At 44.7% G+C, this 19,449-nt stretch overlaps 1 pseudogene across 1 annotated transcript in view; it reads right to left on the reverse strand.

Moving 5' to 3' along the window:
* LOC719434 (SH3 domain and tetratricopeptide repeat-containing protein 1-like) overlaps window positions 1-5,309 on the reverse strand; it is a 31,016-nt pseudogene extending 25,707 nt beyond the window's left edge. Inside the window, exon 1 of the transcript XR_013415950.1 lies at window positions 5,273-5,309. The product of XR_013415950.1 is annotated as an SH3 domain and tetratricopeptide repeat-containing protein 1-like (transcript). The remainder of the gene's footprint in view (window positions 1-5,272) is intronic.
* Window positions 5,310-19,449: the final 14,140 nt, after the last annotated feature.

Raw genomic sequence — 19,449 nt, forward strand, 5'->3', positions numbered from 1 at the left:
AGGATGATGGGCTATCCCACAGCCATGTGTGTAACCTCTGCTGCTTACGATCCCTGTTCACATAGCATTTTCCAAAAGCATATGGTGTGAAGTGACAGAAGAAAGAAGAATAAGGTTCTTTCAGCCCATTCATTCATTCATTCATTCAACAAATATTGACTGACTATCTACGTGCCAGACACTGGTGATATAACAGCGAACATATATTTTTGTAGGTAGAGACAGATAACCAAAAAGTATGTTAAAGAGTGATCAACGCTGTAGAGGAAAATACACCAGGAAACAGGAAAGAAGAATACCCCTAGCCACCCTACACTGGGGTGACGCTAGTGTTTACAAAATGGAAACAGCGGCCGGGCGCGGTGGCTCACACCTGTATTCTCAGCTCTTTGGGAGCCTGAGGCAGGCAGATCACCTGAGTTCAGGAGTTCAAGATCAGCCTGACCAATGCGGCGAAACCTTGTCTGTACTAAAAACATAAAAATTAGCTGGACGTGGTGGCACACGCCTGTAATCTCAGTTACTCAGGAAGCTGAGGCACAAGAATCACTTGAACCTGGGAGGCAGAGGTTGGAGTGAGCTGAGAGCGTGCCACTGCACTCCAGCCTGGGTGACAGAGCAAGACTCTGTCTCAAAAAATGTAAAAATTAAAAAAAAAATGTAAACAGAGAATAAGATACCAAAAGAAAGAACATGAACGATTAATTGTAACAAAAGCCTTTGTAAACTAATACTTTCCTTCCTGGATCCTTGTCCCTTACATTTGGAAAAAAAGGGCAGAGAGGGGTTAGCATCCAAATGATGTTTTAAGATGGCTTGGGGTTTCAGATGTCTGACAGTCATACTCACGTACTTCAAGAAAAAAGCTCTAGCTCTATAAGCCATCTGGGCAATGGTTTAATGTCTTTTTTTTTTTTTTCAGAGAGTTTTAAAATACAGGAAAACTTGTGTGTTTATTTGGCTGCTCTGTGCCTGCACACGTGCAAACTCTGCTAACAGGTTTTTCCATGTTTTGCTGAATTTACCAGCTTGCCATAAACAGGCTTCCAAGTCTTAATTGTCTATAAATAGCACAAACACCCAAAAATGCAAATCAAGACAAGCTGTCCCTTCAACTGCTGCTGCCATGATGATGGCGAGCGACCATTGGCCAAATCAATACGCGGAGACTGAAGCTGTCCGGCAGAGAGCACAAGGTCGAGTGCTTTTCCCATAACATTTAAAGAAACAAGCGGAAACGGCTCTCCACACAGGACAGACACATCCTTTGTTCTTTGAATAAATCCTGCCAATGCCGAAAATACTTTCTCCATCACACTATCTATATGGAATTCAACTTCCTTCCAATACCATGAGTAACGCCAGTGATAGACTATGTTTAGCCATAGTGACCCATTAGCATTCTTTTTCCTCTAAAATGTTGAAATAATAACATTGAGTGTGCACTCACGAGGTGCCAGGCTCTGAGTTTGATCTCGTCTAGTTCTCATTGAAATCCTGTAAGATCAGTACCATATTCTCTCATTTTTCATAGATGAGGAAACTGAGGCATAGAAAGGCTAAGTAAGTTGTCCATGGTCACAGGTTATTTAGAAACTTTTCTTCAAACTTTCAAAAGTTAACTACTGCCACTATTACAAATGAGTTTTTGTTTGTTTGTTTGTTTTTTTGGGGACAAGGTCTTGCTCTGACCAGACTGGAGTGCAGTGGCGTGATGATGGTTCACTGCAGCCTCGACTTCCCAGGCTCAAGTGATTCTCGAACCTCAGCCTCTCCAGTAGCGGGGATTACAGGCAGGAGCCACCACATCTGGCTAATTTTTTAATTTTTATTTTTTGTAGGAATGGGGTTTCACCATGTTGCCCAGACTGGTTCCAAACTCTGGGCTCAAGAGATCCTCCCAGGTCGGCCTCCCAAAGTGCTGGGATTACAGGTGTAAGCCGCTGTGCACAGCCCTACAAATGTGACTCATACAAAGTCAGAGCAGTGAGCAGGAAGAGAACAGAGACTTCAGCCAGTCTCCTGGCTGTGGCAACACCATATCCCTCCTCCATACCGTAATGTGTCTACACCCACCAAGCTCCTAGACATTGAAGGCAGGCCAGCTCAGAGACGAAACAGCAGTCAAGAAAGAGAAGATGCAGACACGCGTCTTGATTTCAGCTCGAGCGTGCCTCTCTGCCCTGCAGCTGCACAGGCAGAAACCAGGGGCCGTGAGTCTCAGGCAGTGTGTTTGGTTCCTGGCAGGTAATCTTTTGGGAGACCATCCCATACAATTAGTGTTACACTTCTCAAAAAGGAAGTGTGACTTTTATAGAAAAATCGATTGCATTTGGGAGAAAGGCCTAACAAAACCACAAAAGGATAATACATTCATACAACAACAAATTCAATTCATCTGTCACAAACTGAAATCCCAAATCCCTCTGGGCACACAGCTGCTTTTCTGAGCTGAAATTCAACTCCAGTTGAGAAACAGGTCAACTTTTCCAAAAAGATTTCTTTTTCACATGCCTTCAATAAAAATTCCTTTCCCACACTTGTCATTTTCCAGATTTAATGGCTCTGTTGGCCTTCCTCTCATTCAGGCCGTGAACACTGACTGCATGTCTACTACCGCCCGAACTCCAAGGGAGGCACCCTAGGGAACACAGATGACCGCAGCACAGCGACACCCTCAAGGAGCACACACGGGGAAGGCAAGATGATACAATCGCAGACTTCACACAGAAAAGAACGTGGCATCCATACCCCGTCCCATTTCTAGAAAACAACGATGCTGACTTAGTAACATTTACCAAACAGCTTGCAGTGTGGAGGCAGGCACGAGGGGGCCCCGGGGCGTGCAAGCAACGTGGAGACAGGAGACGCCCCCACGCACAAGGGCCAGCCTGGGGGCCTGCAGAAATGCCCATGCATCTGGGAAGAGGGAGAGAGAACAAGATACTTAAATGCTCCAAAATGAATAGAAGCCTCCCAAGAACTTCCCCCGAAATGGGGCAAGGATTTACAAAAGACCAAACCGAGCATGTGCAGTTACCTGAGCATAGCGCCACCAGAGCAAGCTATCAAGGAAGAAACAGGGTCCCTAGAAGCCTGAGCCTCTACTCCCAGCTCTGCAACTCATTCACCCTATGACCTTGGTGAAGGCTCTTAGCTTCTGTGAGCCACAAGAGAATCATGGAAAAACAGAAGATATGAAAGTGCTCTACCTTTTTCACAGAACTGCTGAGGGAATAAAATCAGATAACAGATTTTAAAATTCTCTGTGAATTACAAAGCAAAATGCAAACGTATGAAATCATTCTTACCATTAATAACAGCACTGTAAAATTAAGAGCAGAGTTAAGACCACAGCATTTTCCACCCCCCGAGAGAAATAGTGAGTCCAGCTGATGTATTTGGGCAACCCCAGTATCTAGACTTTGAGAGCCTCAAACCACTCATGAACTCTGACAGTATCACTCCAGTCCAGTGCTCATTAAGTTCTCCAAGACAGCCAACTGACATAGAATACTACAGCTTTTTCAGCTGGGCTTGAAGCCCTCCAAGCTCACAGCACAGCTAAACAATGAAGAGGTTTTCTGCCACTAGACTCAAAAGCTGGCTTTTGTAAATTCCCATAGAAAGAACATTCAAGGCCAGGCGTGGCGGCACATGCCTGTAATCCCAGCAATTTGGGAAGCCGAGGCAGGAGGATCACCTGAGGTCAGAAGTTCAAGAACAGCCTGGCCAATATGGCAAAGCCTCATCTGTACTAAAAATACAAAAATTAGCCAGGCATGCTGGTGGGCACCTGTAATCCCAGCTACTCGGGAGGCTGAGGCAGGAAAATCGCTTGAACTCAGGAGGCCAAGGTTGCAGTGAGCTGAGATCACGCCACTGCACTCCAGCCTGGGCGACAAGAACGAAACTCCATCTCAAAGGAAAAAAAAAGAAAGAGCATTCTTTTTTGCTGATGTTAAATTTCCTGTGCTTAACACAGAGAAATCATACAACACTGAAATCCTGAAAAACATATCATAAAAAGCATTTAGTGACTGAAAAGACATTCAATATAACCTGTAACAGTGAGTTCCCCTCCTCTTTCCAGCCAGCTCCACTAACGCTGTGACCCTTAACAATGCTTTCACTAACACAGAGGAAAATTAATAGGACCGCTTACCCCTCTCAGCTGACAGCTAAACCACTGTTTCTCCCTGGGCTCACTAAAGATGACCTTACCCAAAACCAGGCTGCAATGACCCTGTAGATGTTGACTAACGATTTCAAAATTCCCATATTCTTTGTCCACTCCTAAGGAAGATGAACTGAAGCCAGGTGTCTCCAAGTCAGAACTAACAGAGGCCTTAAACATCAGATGGCCCGTTCCCTTCTTTGACAACCGGGGAATCTAAAGCTGAGATTATGGAATAAAACAGCCCGTTTAATAACAAAGCGAAAACCAAAGCCTAGTCACCCAACCTCTGGTCCAAAACTCCTGCAACAACCCAGCACCCATACAGGATGAGTCTCCCTAACCAGAAACTCCGAAATCCTCAACTTTTGAGTGTCGAGGTGATGCTCAATGAAATGTTCATTGGAACAGCTCAGACTCTGGATTTTTGAATTCAGGATGCTCAACCAGCAGGTATAATGCAAATATTCAAAAATCCAAAAAAGGAAAAAAATCTGAGACACTTCTGATTCCAAGAAGTTTGGATGAGGGATATTCAACCTGCATTTTTTTTTTCTCTCTAATGAAGGAAATTAAAAACGAGGCCCGAGCAAAGTCATTCAATCCATACTAAAGTCATTCAATAGTTTAATTAGTACCCATTTAAAGTTAAATGCTACCCGCAGATATTTAAAAGGATAAATACATACATGACTATAATCCCAGAACTTTAGAAGACCGAGGCGGGAGGATCACCTGATGTCAGGAGTCCAAGACCAGCCCAGCCAGCATGGTGAAACTCCATCTCTACTATAAATGCAAAAATTAGCCAGGCGTGGTGGCACACACCTGTTATCCCAGCTACTCGGGAGGCTGAGGTACGAGAATCGCTTGAACCTGGGGGGAGCACGTTGCAGTGAGCCGAGATCACACCCCTGTACTCCAGCCTGGACCACAGAGCAAGACTCTGTCTCAAAAAAAAAAAAAAAAAAAAAAAAAGAAAGAAAGAAAAAAGAGAATTTAAATTGTGTTTTCACATGGAGCCCATGTTCCCAGAACACAAGCCCTGCTCTATGCTCCAAGGGCACACAGGGTGCCCCTTTATCTAATACTCACCGTATTCCATGGCAGCCATTAGCACGCATCTGTCCATCGCACTAGACTTCCTGCACATGAGGCAGGGATCATATATTATTACCTTTCTGTCCCCAATGTCTGGCCTAGAAGACACTCAGCAAATGATTCCTGAACTAAGTCAGTTACTAAGATATGTTAAACTTGTATTAACAAAATTGATTTAATAAGTTTGCCAATGCAGCCTTCATACCACACAGCTTAAATCTCAACCTGCGGATTTATCTTGTGTACTGCTAGATTATCACCTATTAACATTCAGGAGGCACCTAGTATGTGCTAGGCATTACTAATTGCTGGGGACCTAGCAGTGACAAAACAACATTCCTTGTTCAAAGAGAAGTTCTAATATAAAGAGGAATAGAAGGAACATGCTAGATTGATGAGAGAGATAAGAAAAGGACAGGCTGCCGTGGGAAGCACCTGGTCTTGTCTGGATGGTACATAGTTAACGAAGTCTGAGTGCTTCATACAGCATAAGGTCATCTCCTCCAAAAAGCGAATGAAGCTTTGATTCCCCAGTACCAAAAGTCATCATAAAGATGTGCACAGCCATAGGCTTAGTGTAGGAAGTGAAACCAAACAAACAAAGCTCCAACTTCCAGAGGCAACGGTCCAATTATGAAATCCTCTGGTTACGTTCAATTGAAATTCAAGGTATTCAAGAGGCCAATATTTAAGTGATAAATTAACCCAACCACTTAAAACTAAAGTAGTCTTTGGTTCAAGGGGTAAGGGTATAGTACCTTTTACAAATTTATTAGCTCTTAATATTTACATTTAAATATGATGATGATGGTGTAATAATAACTTTACTGAGTAGTTACTATGTGTTAGGCACCAAACTAAGCACTTTACACACACATTTGCATGATCCTGTGAGATGATCATGACCCCCTGTCATCCCATTTCATAGATGAAAGTCAGGTTTATATAAGCTTAAAAAGTTGCCCCAAATGACACAGCTAGTTAGGAAAACCCAGGCAGCCTGAGTCCATAGGCCTTGTTTAAAGAAGTAATATTTATAAACTGTCCAGCACAGCGGTGGTACAAACAAGAGTTCAATAAATGCCTAAAGAGTACTTCATACCATGAAGAAAAGGTGGAATGGGTAGAGATCAGAGTAGAGTGAGTAACCGGTAAATATACTTCATGACAGGTAGTAACAGGATGTGACATTTAGGCTGTTTCCACATTTGTTTGCATAACACTTTTCACAGTTCTAAAGCACAAGAACCATTCTAAGCTGGTGAAAGCATAAGGCATGTCTATGATCCAGGACTCCAATTCACTGTGGATCAGGGCATCTCAACCTTTACTCAACCTTTACAGTATATCAGAACCACCTGGGGGTTTTTAACAGCACTATACCTGCCCAGGCTCCATTCCTGCAGATTCTATTTCAACTGGTCGGGAGTAAGCACACATGCTTTTTTCACAGCCCCCCAGACGCAGCTAGGTTTGCAAACCACTGTCCAAGATGCTCTCACACTTCCGCTCAGTTCAACACACACTCACTGAGATTCTAAGCACTATGAATTGGGCTAAGTTAACAAGTCAGGCTCCACTCCCTAATAATATAGACAAAGAAACCAAGATCAGAGATTTATTCCAGTCCAAACCAAACAAATTGCCGGGTGAAAAAAATGCCCTGGCATAGTTTGTCATACAAAACAACTTCCTGCATCTTCCCAGTCAGTAGCCTAGAGACTGACTCTGAGCCATGAGAATTCAGAATCAGGGGGAAATGCCAGTCTGAGGCATCTGCCACACTCCTAGCACACCCCCAAAAGCACCCAGCTACATTTCACATCCACTGTCCTAACAGGGGTCGAAATAGAGAAGAGCAGTGCAATACAGAAAACAGAGCCTGCTGGGCGCCAAAAGGCTGGGGAATTCCAGTCCTAGCCCTGCTACCAATCGGTCTACTCACGTCTCTCTGGTTCTGGTGTGGCCAACAGTTACGCGAGAGGTTGAGACATAAAAGCACAGATGTCAGGCACGCTCCAACATCCAAAATACATAGAAATTAAAAAGCATTAAGGTGATATCAAGGAATGTATAGCATCAACCAGAAAAGTATCTGAAGTATTCGTTTTCCCATTCTTAAGAAATCAAAAGTGGAAGCAGAAAATTGAGCAATCAGCCTACCAGGTTGACTGGGGCAACAGAATACACTCACGGATTCTGCTCACAACAGCGGGGGTGACAGACCAAAAGGAGAACTGTAGAGCGTCCCTCTCTCCTCTGTCCACCCATGCCACCAGTACGTGAGTGCGTCCACACACAGCGCCCAGTCTCCTGTTCCACTGACGCCAGCGTCCACTCACCACAAGCCTACTAAGTGCCACATGTGCTACGATGCTCCCTCATCTCATCACCACAGACATCCCTGCTGGAGGTGAGTATGTGACAGACAAAAATCACGGAGGCCTAGGGAGGTTGAGACCCGCGTTCCCACTGCAGTGAGGGTGTGCTTGAGAGGGACCCCACGGCTGGGCCCTCCATGCCGCTCTACTCACTAATCACTCCCAGACCAGAGCAGCGAGGGGGAATTTTCTTCCTCTCACTATTTTCAGCCCCTTGGCTGACCCAGCATTCCCCAGAAAGCTATCGAGTTCTGGCAGCTCTGAGACCACAAAGCCATAAACGCACGGGACACACAGCCCATCTGTCTCTAATGGGTCTTTTACTTGTCATGCTGGTCATTTCTAAGAGCAGATGGGTTAAGAAAGACTTGGCAAGTTACCACGAAATGACCCCTCCACTCTTCCCTGGGGGAAGGCTGACTAGCGAGCAGTCAGGCCGGCTTTCTTCCCCCACTCCCTGCATTCCTGTCCCCAAGGAGCCACAGACAATCCCACCAAATATAAGCAGGAGACAGCCGCCTCCTTCCTACAGCTGGAGGGGGGAAGGGTCCTCTCGGGCCTTTCTAACTGCATGAAAACCAAACTGTGAGCTGTACTGACCCAGGCCTCACCCATGTTGCAGGCGTGTACAACCCAGGTGCCCAGTGGTATCATCAGGCAGAACTACGAATGTGCTTTCCATCGTTTTCATACAATGATTCCAGAACCGCTATCCACACAGCTCCACTTCTCACACATACGACGTGCTTCAACGGATTACACAGCATGTTCACCATGGCCCCTCATCCGCTCCTCCCAGCAGCCTTGTGTGATCCCTTGAGGATGCTTCCTCATACTGAGGTTTGAAACCAAAACTTTCCCAAGAACATCCAGCTAGTGTTAGAACCAGGAGATGAGGGCTTCTGATTCTAGAACCAGTATTTGTGCCACTATTCCACATGGGCCCCTCCAGGGATTTCTGCCTGATCTTAAAATGCAGACAGCAAATCTGTCTCTCTACAGTCCTGGGGTTCCCTATAGACAAGACGTCAAACTTCTAACAGAAAGCTTATACTTATTTGGAAGGCTACCTGGGATATTTCTTTTAAGTTAGTTTGTTCATGTTTTGGAATGATTGTTCCAATGGCAATGCGGGGCATGAAGTGTAGAAAGGATTCCATGATGAGGCAGAGAAACAATTCGGTGGCTCTTACAATGGTTCCAATGAGACATGAGGCTCAAGCAGAAAGGACAGAGGGAAAATGCATTAGAAAGAAATGCAAAATGAAGTCCACTCAGACCCAGGATGGAAAAAAGGGGATTAAGCATGATGGTGGTTTCGAGGTTGAAAGACTGATGAACAAGGACGTCATTAACTACTGCAGAGTGGTATCTGGGGCCTGGGTGCACCAGTTTGTTTAACCATTCACCTGCTGAGCAGTCTCCGGGCTGTGTCCAGTTTCTAGACTTTATAAATAATGCTGCTATGAACAGATACATATAGGTTTTTGTGTGAACATAAGTCCTCATTTATCTGGGATAACTGCCCGTGAATGTGAGTGCTGCCTCCTACAGCAATTGCACGTTTAGTTTTTTAAGAAACTGTCAAGCTGTTTTCCAGAATGGCTGTACCATCTTCCATTCCCACCAGCCAAGTGTGAGTGATTCCGTTTCCCCGCATCCTCACCAGCATTGCTCTTGTTACTACTTTTTATTTTAGGCATTCTGATAGGTGTGTAGTGACGTGGCTTTAGTGTGCATTTTTCTGATGGCTCATGATGTTGAACATCTTTTCATGTGCTTATATGTTATCTGAAATGTCTCTTCAGGTTTTTTATTCATTTTCAAACTAGATGACTTGGTTTCACTGCTGAATTTGGATAGTTGTTTATATATTATAGATATGAGTCCTTCATCAGACATGTTGTTTGCAAATAGTTTCTCCCAGTCTCTAGCTCCTCTTTTCATCTTTATTTTGCATTTTACATTTTAGTCCATGATCCATTTTGAGTTAATTTTTGTACGAGGTATGAGGTTTTGATCAGAGTTCAGGTTTTTTTCCTATGAATAATCAGGTAGCCAGTAACTTTTTTTTAAGAGACAAGGTCTACTCTGTCACCCAGGCTGGAGTGCAATGACAGGATCAGAGCTCACTGCAGCCTCGACTCCTAGGCTCAAGTTATCCTCCAGCCTCGACTCCTGGGCTCAAGTTATCCTCCTGCCTCAGCCTCCTGGAGTAGCTGAGACCACAGGCAGGTGCCACCATGACCAGTTAATTTTGTTAGTTTTTGTAGAGACAGGGTCTTGTGCCATGTTCCCCAGGCTGGTCTGGAACTCCTAGGCTCAAGTCATCATCCCACTTATATGGGGCCAGGCAGTGGCACATGCCTGTAATCACAGCTCTTTGGGAGGATGAAGCAGGAGAATCACTTGAATCCAGGAATTCCAGACCAGCCTGAGCAACAGACGGAGGCCCTATCTCTGCAAAAAATTTTAAACATTAGCTGGGCATGGTGTTGTACACCTGTGGTCCCAGTTACTTGGGAGGCTGAGGTGGGAGGATCTCTCAAGTCTATGGGGCTGAGGCTGCAGTGAGCCGTGATCGCACCACTACACTCCAGCCTGGGAGAAAGTGAGACCCTGTCTCCAAAAAAAAAAAAAAAAAAAAAATAGAGCATCACCCATATTAAAGACACACATTGTCTTTTTGAAAATTTAATTACAGTTATATAATGGACATGTAAAATGTCCAGTTTGAAAGGTTGAAACATATATAACTCTAAGTATTCTTACCTTAAAATTCTGATTCCTGCCTAAGGTATCGCATACTGTTTACATAAGTATCACAATGCCTGGACAACAACTAAAAATGTGTACGAGGGAGAAAAATGATCATATATGCCTATTAATTAAGGTACATTTCCCCCTTATTACATAAAAAAGTCATCACGGCAAACCCCTGTGACTGTATCTAAAGCAAGCCTACAGTTTTACTTCTCCGTATTATAAAATGCAAGGCTACAATTCAAATACTAAACACTTCCTGAAGCCAACTGTAGTTTACTTAAAATAAATGCCTAGGGTCTATATCAAAAATATGAAAAAGCTAGCTACTTCATAGCCATTCCAATCTAAGTTCAGCTTTTCTTTTTTAATTGACACATAATTGTGTACTGTACATATGTATGAAGTACACATAGTGATGTTATAATACATGTAATGTATGTGATCAGCATAATTAGCATATCCACCATCTCAAACATTTATCATTTCTTTGTGTTGGAACGTTCAATGCCCTTTCTCCAATTATCTGGAACTATATATATATATATATATATTTTTTTTGAGACAAAGTCTGGCTCTGTTGCCCAGGCTGGAGTGCAGTGGTGTGATCTCAGCTCACTGCAACATCTGCTTCCTAGGTTGAAGCTATTCTCCTGCCTCGGCCTCCTTGGTAACTGGGGTTACAAGGCACCCACCACTATGCCTGGCTAATTTTTGCATTTTTAGTAGAGACGGGGTTTCTCTACACATTGGCCAGGCTTGTCTCAAACTCCTGACCTCAGGTGATCCACCCACCTCAGCCTCCCAAAGTGCTAGGATTACAGGTATGAGCCACCACACCCAGCCTGAAACTATATATTCTTGTTAACTATAGTCATCCTATGTTATAGAACACTAGAACTTTTTCCTATCCAGCTATAATTTTGTATTCTTTAACAAATTTCTCCCTATCTGCCTCTTCCCTGACCCTTCTCACCCTCTAGGATCCTCTGTCTACTTTCAAATTCCATGAGATCCACTCCTTTTTGCCTTCCACATAAGTGAACATGTGCTGTGTAACTTTCTGTCCCTGACTTATTTCATAATATCTTCCAGTTCCATCCACGTTGCTGAGAATAACAGGACTTCTTCCCGTGTTATGGCTGAATAGTACTCCACTGTGTATAAATACCACATTTTCTCTATCCATCATCTGCTGTTGGACACCGAGGCTGATTCCTTATCTTGGCTATGGTGAACAGTGCTGTAGGAAACAGAGGTGCGGTTGCCCCTCCGACACTGATTTCCTTTTCTTTGGGTATCTACACTGTAGTGGGACTGCTGGATCACACTGTGATCACACTCTGCTACTTCCTATGTGACTTTGGGAAGTTCCCTTAGCCAATTTGAGCTCAACTTCCTCAACATTAACCAGGAATAAGTACCACCTGCCTCTGTTGGTTAATGCTGAGGACTGAAAGGAGAACCTCCACAACGCCACTTGACAATGCCGCCTGGCAGAAACCCTTCAATGCGGGACTGGTAGGATCATCTGAAGCTAAGTACAACTTTCCTTTCCACTGTCCCAGGCTCACTCTGCGTACGATTAGCAAGGAATCGCGAATAAAGGAAACCAAAATAGTTGCTTAATTTTTAATAAGAAATTTTTCAAAAGTGTGGGTGGTGGCAAAATAGGACGGAGAGGAGGGGAAGGAAAAGCAGCCGGTCACAAGTTCTAGTCCAGGGCTCATCCCCGGCCTCCTCACTCAGGCAATCACCAGTCCCCACCTCCTGGGGAGGGGTACTTTCTCGGCTGGCTTCACCCACATGGAAGGCACTGCCACAGGTCTTCAGAAACCAGGAGCACCTTGAAATGGGCAATGTGCTTTGGGTAGGAGACCTACAATTTCCCCAAAGAAACCATGGCACAAAAGTGACCCACACAGGAGGTACCAACGGCTGTAAATACTTGGTGGCAAAAACTGATGTCATACCTTCTGTACAGGAGACACACACCCAAATAAAACTTGCCAAAATAGCAGAGAAAAAAATACAGCAGACAGCCAGTGCCATTCTGTTACAGAAATATTTATATCCCAATGCCAGGGACCTCTCTGGAACACTGTCTTTATTTCCACGTTTCATGGAAGATGTTTGAGTGCACTCACGTGTGTCTCAACAAACTTCCAGTCCCTGCTCTAAGCCCTGTGGCTCCTCAGCAAAACCCAAAAACAAGTATCAGTTTTCCTTCTAAATGGGAAATTTCCTGACCTAGCGAACCCAGCATCAAATCCACTTATTATGAGATAGCTGATTACAGGCGAAGCCCTCTAGTCCCAGGATGACTCCCCTCCTGCAGGAGCGGGAGGGATGGGCATAGCACTGGCCTGCCAGACCACATCTCCAGGCAGTTTGCAACCATGGCTGCTCAGCTGAGCCATGATAAAAATCAAAACCAAGTATCTCTGAAAAGTGTACATGTCAAGAACCAGACCTCGGACCAGACTCAGCAGAAATGGATGTTGCAAGGTTTGTTCAGAGACCTCCTCTCCATGCCCCCTCTCCCCGGGACCTCCCTCCTTGCACTAGGAGCCCAGGGCCAATGGATCGCTCCCTTACCTCTAGCGCAGAGCATTTTCAGAACCAGCTCCCAGACTGTACCAGACCCTGAAATGTATTCACTGAATGCACTATTTCTTGAAATGATCATAAATCAACTGACTATAACAACAACTGTTTTAAAAGTGTTCTCTCTCTCTCTCTCAGGAATCGTGCCATGAGTTTGAGCAAGCAGCTTTGCTTCTCTCTACTGCAATTCTATCATTTGCAAAATGTTAACAATTACTGTGTTCACCCATAGCATTGTTGTAAAAAGCCTTAAGACCCACTTCATGTAGCCTGCCTGGAGCACAGACCCTGTCACATGGTAAATGCCCACTGAAGGTGAGTTATCTGTAGCTATTATTACCTGCCACTCCAGCGAACAAAAGGAGTCGATCAGGCCTCATCGTATCACCATGAAAGGATGTCCATGTCGACTACGCAGTGAGAATAGGGGAACTCAGTGTTGATCAGGTACTATTTTGTTTTTTATAGTGTGTACATACATATTTGTAGGCACACTGGAAAAGATCTGGAAGGAAATACACCCAGTGTTAATAGTGACTACCCCAAAGACACATTCATCCAAACACACAACAGAAAAACACTCACTATCTTTCTGACTTCCATATCATTTGAACTATTTTCAATAAGCGTCTATGGCTTTTGTAAAGTTTTTGAAAGGAATTTATTGCATTTTTTTCTGGAGAAACAAGCAGGAGCATGAAAAAGGTGGAAACAGAAGGTTAAATGGAATGGGACTCAATGGAATTGAGTCCCAGCCAGGTTCAGCAGGTACAGGAACCACGCACCTCTCACTACAACTCAACACCAGCTCTCTCTTCTCTTGGTCCAACGGCCCAAGACTTAGAGATAAAATGTTTATTGTGATCACATCCATCACACCAAGGAGCTTGGAACCACCCTTCCAAACTCCTCTGGTTCTGTGTACCTGCCCGGGGCTGTTAGCTTTCCTCCTGTGTCTTGGGCTGGCCTGTAATCCCCTAGTGGTGGAAATGCACCCTGACACTTAGCCATCATCCCCACAACACTCAGCACCGCATAGAGACCAGGGCAGTGATGCCCACTCGGACTGTGATTCTACTTATAAAGAAAAGGACCAGGGGCCAGATGCGAATTGTCTTTGGTAACTCACCAGCTGTTGCTTGAACCAGAACAAAGCCAGGTCTCCTGATGCCCAGAAAAGAGCTAGTGCCTGTCCCACTGGAAACGTGGTGAAAATGTTTTGCTTGCTGTGAAAAGATGCACTACTGGAGAAGATGGGTGCAACTTCTCATGGAGACACTCAGCCCAGATCACCAGGAAACAGGGCTGCCGGAGGAGACACTCGGCCCAGATCACCAGGAAACAGGGCTGTTGGATGAGACATGGGGCCCAGATCACCAGGAAACAGGGCTGCCGAAAGAGACACTCAGCCCAGATCACCAGGAAACAGGGCTGCCGAATGAGACACTCGGCCCAGGTCACTAGGAAACAGGGCTGCCAGATTAGACACTAAGCCCGCCCACCGGAAAGGAAATCTGGATGGGCAATGGAGGGAAATTCACACAGCCCAATGACAGCAACAGCATAAACAAAACAAAAAATACCTGACTGGAAATCCATAGCCTGGCTAGCAGATTCGAAACAGAGCCACAATCCTAGCAGCACATATCACTGCAACACAGAGCTTCAATCAGTGTATGCACACTTTAAGTAGATATGTAAAATGTCCATGTTTTTGGAACAAGGGGTATTTGTGTGTGTGTGATGTCAAAGAAAACAGCTGAGAAGAAACTGTGGCAAGGAAATAGAAATAGTCGCCCTTACACATTGACAGTGAGATAACGGTATGGCCCCAACGGAAGGGAATCCAGCAACACCCATCAAAATTTAAAATGCGCAGAACCCTGGATCCCTCAATTCCATTTCTAGCAATGCATCCTATGAACATATTCACGCAAATATGCAAGAATTATGTACAACTCAGCATTGATTAATCCAAACGGTTGGGAACAACCTAAATACTTACCGGCGGACAACCGTGTTTATCTTATGCCAACATCTGTGTTTTTAAAAACAAGACACATAGGCTCGGCGCAGTGGCTCACGCCTGTAATCCCAGCACTTTGAGAGGCTGAGGCAGGTGGCTCACGAGGCCAAGATATCCAGACCATCCTGGCCAACATGGTGAAACCCCGTCTCTTCGAAAAATACAAAAATTATCTGGGCGTGGTGGCGCACGCCTGTAGTCCCAGCTACTCAGGAGGTTGAGGCAGGAGAATCCCTTGAAACCGGGAGGCAGAGGTTGCAGAGATCTGAGATCACGCCAGCCTGGTGACAGAGCAAGACTCTGCCTTGGAAAAACAAACAAACAAACAAAAACTGGCAACAGTGGTCACAGGGCAGTGATGGGAGTAGGACTGCCTTTCACTCTCCAGGACCTTTTGAATGTCACTCACATTACATATTCAAAATACATGACTACAGCAAATATTTTCAAAGAAACTATGAAAACCTGGGAGAATAAGAATATCTAACACACAGGACTGCTGTATAATTAAAGAATGAAAAATATTAAGCACTATCAGAGTTCAAAGGAAGAAAGATTAATTCTAGCTTGGATGTCAGAGTAGGGATCATGTAAAGGAAATGAGTATTTCAAGTCTTGAAGGATAGAGAAGATTTAAAGAGGCGGAAGTGTGGAGATGATGTCCCAGATGGAGATAAGAACATAGGCGAAGACGATGTCCCAGATGGAGATTAGAACATAGGCGAAGACGATGAAGAGATGAGAAGGTATAAATTCTAAGTGCAGCTCTGAGGCTGGGCTTCAGAACAGGGCTTAGGAAAGAAGCTGGAACGCAAGGCTGATGGTGGGAATGGAAACACTGAAACCCAAACTTGCATATCACGCCCTGATCATGAGCCTTGAATGCCAAGCCAGGGAACCCGTCCTTGATCTTAATAATGAAAAATCACTGGGCTGGGTGTGGCGGCTCATGCCTGTAATCCAGTGCTTTGAGAGGCTGAGGCGAGAGGACTGCTAAGGATAGCACACCTGTAGTCCCAGCTACTCAGGAGGCTGAGGCGGGAGGATCACTTGAGCCCAGGAATTTAGGGTTACAGTGAGCTGTGATGGTACGCCTGCATTCCAGCCTGAGCAACAGAGCAAGGGCATGTCTCAAAAATCAAATCAAATGAAATAAAATCACTAAAAGTTTGTATAGACATGAAGTATAAAATCATACCATATATGAATTAATTCAGATATATAATATAAATTAGAGGGGGAAAAGAGAATTTAGGAAGCTATTATAAGAAAACAAGACTCAACTAAGACATGAGCAAAGGCCCTGGGCTCACAGCGCTATCTTCATATAAAGGAATGAACTACCACATTTATTTTCATGGTATCACCAACTTAGATACAGGCTACAGTATTCTGGAACCATCTCTGTATCAGTCAAATCAGATGGCCATAATACCATAGGGAAATACCATAAAAAACGCCATAGGCTGTGTGGTTTAAACATTAGTTTATTTCTCACAGCTCTGGAGGCTGGAAGTCCAAGATCAAAGTGTTGGCCAACTCAGTTCCGGGACAGGGACCTCTTCCTGGCTTGCAGACAGCCACCTTTCTTCTTGTTTCCTCACACCAGGGCAGTGGGAGCTGCCTACTTTCTCTTTCTTTTGAGACAGAGTCTCGCTCTGTCACCAGGCTGGAGTGTAGTGGCACAATCTCAGCTCACTGCCACCTCTGACTCTCTGGTTCAAGCCACTCTCCTGCCTCAGCCGCCCGAGTAGCTGGGATTACAGGCACGTGTCACCAAACCCAACTAATTTTTGTATTTTTAGTAGAAACAGGGTTTCAGGATGGTCTCAATCTCCTGACCTCGTGATCTGCCCACCTCGGCCTCCCAAAGTGCCGGGATTACAGGTGTGAGCCACCACACCCGGCCTGGTTTCTCTTCTTCTAAGGGCACTAATCCTGTGAGACAAGGGCCCACGCTCATGACCTCATCTAACACTTATCACCTCCCAAAGGTCCTACCCCCTAATACCATCACACTGGCAGTTAGGGCTCCAGTACAAGAATCTGGGGGAGACATAAACATTCAGTTTAGAACAATGTCTTTTCAATCCTGTTGAAAAAAACAACCAAATGAGTAGGCAAAGAAGTACCTTATATGTAAACAAGTCAGGACTTTTCATATTTCTGCTAACACATTAAGGTCAATTTAAAATGTCTGATAACAAGAGTCAGAAGCAGAGATAAATGAAAGTTAGTTACTCTGCATTTTAGACCCACATTGAGCTGTCTTTCAATGACATTGTGGCACAAAGAACACTGCTTTCTATTCCTGGTTTTGCCACCAAAAAAGCTGGAACATTTCCCTGTATTTCCGTTTATCTTGAAAGTCACTGGGCTGACCTAGCGGACCTCCAAGGTCCCTTCCATTCACAAATTCCACAAATAACTTCCTACCAACAGATGCTACACAAATAAACTACACTGACGAAGGGGAAAGCTAACACTAGCAAACAATGAGATGCACACAAGACAAGACGTATAGAGAACTGGATCAACCACAAACTGGTGGACGATGAGCCGGGGGTGGATAAAAACACATTCCCTAACGACAGACAGAGAGGCAATGGCGCCGAGGTAGTATTGTGGAAGATTTCCTATTTTAAATCTTAAGATAAATGCCCAATTGTTTATATTCATTCTGATTAAATGTGAACATGAAAACTTCCTCCAGGGGACACAGACATCTAAAAAGTTCCCAATGTATCCAATTTGTCATTTGATATTTTTACTGACAAGAAAAATGAGGGACTGAATATACAAACAGACCATGCCTGATCATATGTATAAAGACAGAACTCAGACCACAACCTGTAGCTGCCCACCCAGGAAACCAATCCCTTATCTACAGTCAACAGCCAGGAGGCCAGCCAGGCTAGCACATCAGGCAGGAAGCCAGACTGCTCTCTCTCCACAACCCAGAAACTAAACCACAACTCTGTCCATGTGGCCAGGACTTGACTCAAAACTGACAGCTACCCTAATTTTGGCCCCTGTTTCCAGTTAGGATCATTCAGAGAAAGCCAAATACGCCCCTAACCAATCACATAGGACAACCCACTTCTGCACAGCCACCTCCAGTCCCCACAACAGCCTCCACTGGGAGCCGTTCTTTTCCATCCTGAAATTTCCCCACTCTTCATCAGCCACTCACTTGCATGTCAGTCTCTGCCACACGCAAGTAATGGTGCCGACTCTCTTGCCACAGCAGTTCTGAGAAAATCACCTCTGCCTGTCTCATGCGGGCGGCCTTCCTTTATTTCCCCCAAAGAATAAGTCTTAAATGAGGGGCTTCTCTCTATATGGCCAAGCTATACAATTCAGAAGCCCAGCATGGCAGATTCCAAGCCTGGAAAGACCATACACCCCTCAGGTCTTCTTTCCACAAAACACAGCTTCCTTGAGTTCTTCAGTCACTCCCACCAACCAGGGAAGGAACCACGTGTTATGGAAAGATGAAGGGCCTTGAAGTCAAACTTCTGAGTTCATCAAGTACTTCATCTTTCCACTTAAGAAATTACATGGCCTCGGCCAGGTGTGGTGGCTCACACCTGTAATCCCAGCAGTTGGGGAGTCCGAGTTGGGCAGATCACTCATGGTTGGGAGTTCAAGGCCAGCCTAACCAACATGAAAAAAACCCGTCCCTACTAAAAATACAAAATCAGCCTGGCGTGGTGGTGCATGCCTGTCATCCCAGCTACTCAGGAGGCTGAGGCAGGAGAATCACTTGAACCAGGGAAGTAGAGGTTGTGGTGAGCCGAGATCGTGCCATTGCACTCCAGCCTGGGCAAGAAGAGCAAAACTCTGCCTCAAAACAAAACAAAACAAAACAAATGACGTGACATTGAACAATTTTCTTAACTTCTCTAAGCCTCTATCTTCATCTTCAATAAAATCATTTTACCTCCAAGATTGCATTAAATGGAATCCCACATGTAAACCAGCTGACAAATATTAGGGGCCCAACAGCTGTGCGCTCCTACTGCCGCCCCACTTTACCCCAAGGGAGAAGCACAAGATGTCCAGAAAAAGCCTGTTGGTCCCTACACCTCAGCATCCTGTCTTCACACAAGGCACAGTGGCATCCAGACTTACCGGGGTCACCCAAATACAAGACATGTTTTGATTTTTCAACTTAGGTACATATGGCTTCTAACGTTCACCATATATCATCCATAATTTAGAAGAGATTTTCCTACTCTACCCCGTGGTTCTATTTTAGCAGACTTAGATGTGCCATAATAGCTCACTCTCTTAAGCCCTCTTCAGTATCAAAAACAAAACTTTAATCTGTAACACAGTTATCAGCAGTGAAAGTGGAAAAGGTACCTATGAGTCAAAATGACCCTCTGCCC

Source organism: Macaca mulatta, chromosome 3 (assembly GCF_049350105.2).
Source record: "Macaca mulatta isolate MMU2019108-1 chromosome 3, T2T-MMU8v2.0, whole genome shotgun sequence".
Classification (NCBI taxonomy): domain Eukaryota; kingdom Metazoa; phylum Chordata; class Mammalia; order Primates; family Cercopithecidae; genus Macaca; species Macaca mulatta.